This window comes from Panthera tigris, chromosome F3 (assembly GCF_018350195.1).
Source record: "Panthera tigris isolate Pti1 chromosome F3, P.tigris_Pti1_mat1.1, whole genome shotgun sequence".
Lineage (NCBI taxonomy): Eukaryota > Metazoa > Chordata > Mammalia > Carnivora > Felidae > Panthera > Panthera tigris.
This window is the reverse complement of record NC_056678.1, coordinates 58472871-58479902: the sequence shown is the minus strand read 5'-3', so window position 1 is coordinate 58479902 and position 7032 is coordinate 58472871. Positions and strand designations below refer to the sequence as shown.

The 7032-nt window shown below is 39.0% G+C and overlaps 1 non-coding gene across 1 annotated transcript; it reads right to left on the bottom strand.

Moving 5' to 3' along the window:
* Positions 1-4346: 4346 nt before the first annotated feature.
* Positions 4347-4449, bottom strand: LOC122236096. Its single transcript, XR_006214294.1, has one exon. It is a non-coding gene; the product is annotated as a U6 spliceosomal RNA (small nuclear RNA).
* Between the last annotated feature and the right edge of the window lie 2583 nt (positions 4450-7032).

The following is a 7032-nucleotide window of genomic DNA, read 5'->3' as shown; positions in this document are numbered from 1 at the left end:
ACTGAGCCACCCAAGCACCCCCAGAAACAAAAATTTTTAATTTACATATAGAATATATATGTTATATATGTATATTCTAATATGTATCTTTTAAATGTATATATATATATATATTATATATATTTAATCTTTGCCCATTAGATGCTGAGTGTTTCCATAATTTATGTTATTCATTCCTCACTTACTAGTTGACAGAGTCAGTAAGTGACATAACAAAGATTCAAAGTGAATACTGGCTCCAACCTCGGTCCCCAATCACCAGGAGATATGACCCCTATCAATTGGTTAGTAGTCTATGCATTTTACTAACTCTGTCAACTCAACCACATTACCTAATCTCAGAGAGACCAAGTTTTGTCATATGTGACTTGTAGGTGGTAAAAGCTAGTCTATCATATTTTTATGAGGATTCCATAGGATAAAATGGAATAACATCCAACAAGTAGAGGCCACTTAGAAAACTTTAGTCCTCTTCCTTATAAATAAGACATTTGAAATTACGGAGCTTCTTACTTTGCCCCAAGCATCTCCCTCCATCTTGTTTCTCAACGGTTCTACTGAGAAAATAAATAAATAAATAAATAAATAAATAAATAAATAGGAGGTTGCTCTTTATGGCTTCTGAAAACATTCATCTCAGTTCCTTCCACAAACGTGAACTCAAAGGCATGGAGGTAGACTTTGAAGAAAGTGTGCCTCAATTGCATCGCTAAAGCAGGTGGCCCATGACTCTAACTTTTCCAAAAGCCAAGTCATTCCTAAAGTCAGGAGTTCAATCAATGGACCCTGACTCATTGGTGGGTCGTAATATTCATTTCCTGGGTTACAACCAGCATTTTCTTAAATACAGTGGAACACAAAGAAAACCAAATAGAACTTGAAATATCAGTTTATTACACACAGATAGGAAAAAGATACTAAGTTTTGTTTTGTGTGACTTATTTCGGTTGTCTTTCATCTGTGCACACTACTTTACCATGTAATTGTCACTTCAACTCATCGGTGGTTTCTCAGAGGTAAATGTCACAATCAAGGGGCTCTTAACGAATTTCTTTTGTAACTGAGGCTAATATAAATTGATAATCTCATATTAACTTGGTTCAGAAGTTGCCTAAATCTTTTTAGCAGTACTGATCCACCTGCGACGGAGTTTGAGATCCAAAATTAATTTATCAAAGGATTGGAATCCAAAGGTCCTAGAGGATTGATGGCTGGTATAGTTCTTGTCTAATCCATTTAGCTACCTAAGGGTGTGTCCTCGGTCACCTTAAGTCTGAAGAACTCCACCAAAGCTTTCTCGGCCAGAAATAGCCCTACTAGTACAGAACAAGTGAAATGACACCACAAGGAAGCAATTAGTCAAATCGATAGGGTGGGACATCTCTACAGAACACAAATCTGGATATCAGCAACAAGTCTATTGCATAAAATTTACAAAGGAGAAGGAGAGGGAGAAGATGAGCTGTAGAACAAGGGAGCTTTAGGGGTAAAACAACTAATGCAAAGACAGGACCCGGCTTGGATTCTGAACAATAAAAAGGCATGTTGAGGAAATCTGGGGAAAAACAAATATGGACTGGGTATTAGATGATTTTAAGGAACTCTCATTAATTTTGTTTGGTGTGATGTTGACATAGTGATTACAATAAAAGGAGAGAGCCCTTATCAGTCAGCAGTGCATACAGAACAGAGAAAAAGACATAACATCTGTACTTGCTTTTAAACCTCTGAGTAAAGAAGATGTGTACATGTGTGAGAAGGATTAGATAATAGAAGATTGGTTGAAAGTTGAAAAGTGTGAAAGTTCAGGATAGATACGCAGAGGTTCGTTACACTATTTGCTCTACGTTCGCATTCATGTAACAATTTCCAAGATAAACAGTTAAGTGTAGTTAGCCCCAGCACAACAGAAACACCAGTGTAAAACTTCAAGACTACAATTTTGTGCTCTCTTGTATAGCCATATACCAGGGGGACCCAAGACGGCATTCGCCAGGTTTTGTGCGCTGACTTTGAACGCTTTCCAAATGTGATAATCTGGTGCTCGTTATTTTTTTTTTAAAAAATAAAAGATCACATGCGCTGTTAGAAGCATCAAAACTCCATTCTATTCATCTTGGGCAAAATATTCCTCCCAGTACTGCTTTTTTCCTTGAAAGAGGAGGAGGGCAGACAGAGGCTGGGGGTGAGAGGTCGGGGAGGAGAAACAACCAGTGAGTTTTCCACTTTCGGGAGAATGGCAAGATCCTTGGGGAGACAGTAAATTGAAATTAAGGCTGTTCCAGGCCGTCTACAGGATATGCCTGCAAATGTAGACATATCTAAATGGTGAAAAAGTCTGTTTGTGCCCATTCATATGAAGTGAATGCCTTGTAATGTGCTCCAGCCCCTGGGAATGGTGGCTGGATTCAGGAGCGGAGGCCGGAAGAATGGGATGGATTTGACATAAGTACTTTTAAGTGCTCTGAAGGCTGGGCTGCTCCCTGTGGTTTAATAGCAAGGTCCACTGGGAGCTACAAGGAAGGAGCCGAGTGAATCCCTACAGCTTTTCGTTTTAAGGATAACAAATCTTAAAACAGGTGTGAGCTCAGAAAGATCCTTTTACTTCTTGTTTTTAGTCTGTTGTGGCCAGCCAGCTCTCTGTGTATCATTATCATTCCACAGAGCGAGGTCTGGGGTAAGGGAAGGGAGGAGAGGTAAGAGAAGCTGAATAAACAAAAATTGCTTCGAGTGACTAATATTCATTAAGTCCACTGGTCATGCGCTATGAAATTTATTAAACTGTGGTTTCCAAGAGAAAGTATTAGTGGAGCTAATGAACACAAATAAAAAAGAGGCCTACAGGAAATGACTTCCTGGGCCTGGATGAGACTGCTGAGTAATGTGACAAGAGATTATAACTTTAAAAGCTCCTATTAGAGTCTAGGAGGCTGATTATTGGAAGGGGTTGCCCTCGTGGGGGAGGGAAGATAGGAGGGAGACTAAAAGTCCGACTCCTCTGAAAAAGGGGCCTGATGCTTTGCATTTATATTCGTTAAGGAGGGAGGCTGTGTGCTGAAGGCCTCTGAACCCCTGTGCTGCCATCTGGTGGAGAAGGTACTCAAGAGGTCATAGAATACAGACGACAACCGCCATCTTTAAGACGTCAGGAATTTGAAGGTTGGCTTTACTGTTTCCTGAGTAATTAACCACTGTACATACTTTGCTTTAAATACGGTACAGAGAGAGCTCATTCTGCTGTCCTATTCCATCTGGATCTTAGCAATTAACACTGTGTGGCCTTACTCGCAGTACTAGGCTAAGTTGTTACCCATCCTAAGGACGTCTGTTTTCATAACATGGTCCAGTTTCTCCAGGCAGAAACCTCGGGATTATCCTTGACTCTCCTCTTTCTCCCACACCTGTCATCCAATCCAACAGCAAATACTGTGGCCTCCCTAGTCACCGTATCCCAGGACTTCTCCCTATCCTGTCACCCTGATTTGAACTGTTGCCGTCTCTCTCCCCACATGCCTGCAAATAGCCTCCGAATGGCGGGCCTTGCCTCCAACCTTGCAGTCCGTAGGCTGTTCTCCACCAGTCACTACATAAACCGTTAGAACCCGTTAGATCATTTCGCTGCTCTGCTCAAAACCTTCCGTGGCCCGTAAGCTCGCTCAGAAGAAAATTTCAAGTCATACAATGTGTTTCAGGCCCTAACCGATCCGGCCCAGCTCCCTCTAACTTCATCTCTTATGCTTTCCACTCACTCAGTCTGGTCCAACCGCACTGGCCTCCTTGCCAGTCCTCAGAAAGGCCACACATCCCTGACTCAGCTCCCTTCGCCTGGAATGCTGTTTGCTCCAGACATTGGCATGGCTCTCTGTCTCCCGTTCTCCCAGGTGTCCTGCCAAAGGTTACCCTATCCAGGAGGCCTTCCACTCCCATTCTACATAAAATAATACCTCTTCCTCTTCCTTCAGCATTTTTATTTCTTTTCTTGGACTTATTTTATTAGCAGCATTTATCACCTCCTAAAATGTTATATATTTATGTGTTTAGGTCCTTATTCTCATCTTCCCCAAATCCCCTTACAATGGAAGTTCCATGGAATTAGGGATTTGGGGGGAATATAGTATACTTAACATAATTCGGGTTTTTTTTCTTTCCTGGCACTTCAAAAGCTGGCAATGCCAACCTGCTTATAATCATTAAAGACTCTTACTACCTATAAGCTCCGGAGAGGCAGGTATCGTGTCTGACTCAGTCCCCCTCTATTGCCAGTGCTGAGGACTGAGTCTGGTAAATGGTATACATACAATAAAACTGTGTGGGGTTTTTTGGTAGGTTTATTAAGCTGTGCCTTAGAAAGTATAGAATGCTTCACAAATTTGCCTGCCGTCCTTGCTCAGGGACCGTGCCAATCTTCTCTTTATCGTTCCAGTTTTAGTACATGTGCTGCTGAAGCAACCACAAGCAGCTTTTTAGTTAATAGCTTTATGTATGAAATTCACTCATTCTAAATATCTGATTCAATGATTTTCCACTCGGATTTTACGGAGTTGTACAACCAATTCCCCAATCCAGTGTTAGAATATTCCCCAAAACTCCAAAAAGTACACTCACGTCTATTTGTAGTTTATTCTCACAACACCCTCAGCCCCAGGCAACCAATGATCTGCTTCCGGGCTCTATAAATTGGCCTTTTCTGGAGATTTCATAGATATGGCATCATACATATGTAGTTATTTATGGCCTCTTTAACTCAGTATAATGTGTTTGAGGTTTATTCAAGCTGTAATGTGAATCAGTATGGTTGTTATTTCCTTGTCATTGCTAAATAGTACTGCCTTATATGGATACACCACTTTTAATCCACTCATCACTTGATGGACATTTGAATTGTTTCTACTTTTTGCTGGGAACACTCACATACATACCTTTGTATGAACAGGTTCCACCAACCCCCACCTCCCCCACCCCTGCCCGGAATAGATTTCTAGCAGGGAAATTGCTGAGTCATATAAAGTCATGTTTAACTTTCTGAAAGCCTACCAGACTGTTTTCCAAAGTGAATGTGCCATTTTATATTCCCATCAGCGACACATGACTGATTGTCAGTATCGTCTGTCCTTCACTTCATAGACATTCTAGTAGATACACACAAGAATATCATTATGGCTTTCATTTGTTTTTCTCTTACAGCCAACGGTGTTGAACATTTTTGTTTAATTCAAAGTAATTATTAGCAGTTTTAGTATCTTCATTGGTAAAATGCCTATTTGAATCTTTTACCCACTTTTATATCAGTCTGATTGCCTTCTTGTCATTGAGTCATAAGAGTTCTTTATATATTATAGATTCTGGTACTTCACTAAAACTGACTTGCAAATATTTTCTTCCTGTCTGTGACTTATCTTTCCATTAGTTTAAAAGTGTCTGTTGTGACACAAACATTTTAAATTTGGATAAAGATTAATTTCTCATTTTTTTTACGGATCATGCTTTGGGGGTCATATTTACGAATTCTTTGCCTATTCAAGATCACAAAGATTTTCTCCAATATTTTCTTGAAGAAATGGTATACTTTGAGCCCTTATTCTTTGGTCTATAATCCACTTTGCATGGTGTGAAGTAAAGCTCTAAATTCAGGTTTTTACAGGGAGAATCCAATTGTTCCAGCACTAGTGTTGAAAAGACCATTTTCTCCCCACTGATTGTCTTGGCATCTTCGTTGAAAATCAATCATCCTTTAATAAAATGGGTTCCTTCTGGAGTCTCAGTTCTGTGCCATGGATCTATTAAGTATTTATCCCAGCAAAATACCACACTGTTTTTGTTACTGTGATGCTATAGTAAGTTTTGAAATCAGGTAGAGGAATGCCTCCAATTTTGTTCTTGGCAAAATCTGTTTTAGCTATCTAGATCCTTTGTATTTACATATAAACTTTAAGAATTTTTTTTTCAATTTTTACAAAAATGTCTGCTGGTATTTTGATAGAGATTGTATTGATTTTATACACCAATTTGGGGTGAATTGCCATCTTAACCATATTGGATTTTTTATTATCAAATTGTTTTGCTACTTTTATTTCAAACTGTTTATTGCTGATGTATAGGAATACTTTTTGTATATATATATATAACTCATAGATTAATTCTAGTATTTTTGTGGATTCCTGAAGACTCTCTACATTCATATCACATCAGTTTCTTGAAAAACTGTGTATTTTGCAAAACACAGAGTAGAATATTCTGGGTGGAGTGCTCTTAAATCAGAAGTTGAGTTGCTTGAATGTATAGCACAACTCTTCCATGTATGATTGATTGTGGAATTGTTCTTTCAATTTTGAAAAGTAAGGTATTGAAATTTCCAGCTACTAGTAAATCATCAATTATTTCAGTTCTCGCTAGTTTTGCCTCGTTTGTTTTGAGGGTCTGTTGTTAGATATGCATATATTTATAATTGTTAGATATTCTTGATATATTGGCATTTTTACCATTATAAAACGTCCCTCTTTGCCTCTAGTAGTAATTCTTGTCTTAGACTCAGTTTTGTCTAATGTTAAAATGATCACTTTAGCTCTTTCATGGTTACTATTTACCTGCTATATCATTCCCTGTCTTTTACTTTCAACCTATTTCTGTCTTTGAATCTAAAATGTATTCTTGTAGTCAGCATATAGTTGGATTTTGCTTTTTTGATCCATTCTGATAATCTCTTCCTTTTGATCAGGGCATTTAGACCTTTCACATTTAATGTAATTATTGATCTCATTGGATTTATACCTGCCATTTTGCTATTGGTTTTCTATGTTTCTTATATTTTTGGCCCTCTGCTCCTCTTTTTTTTTTTTTTTACTTTTTTAATGTTTATTTATTTTTTGAGAGAGCATAAGTGGGGGAGGGGCAGAGAGAGTGGGGGGACAGAGGATCCAAAGCAGGCCCTGCACTAACAGCACAGAGCCCATCGCAGGGCTCAAACTCATGAACCACAGATCATGACCCGAGCTGAAGCTGGACACTCAACATACTGAGCCACCTCTGCTACCT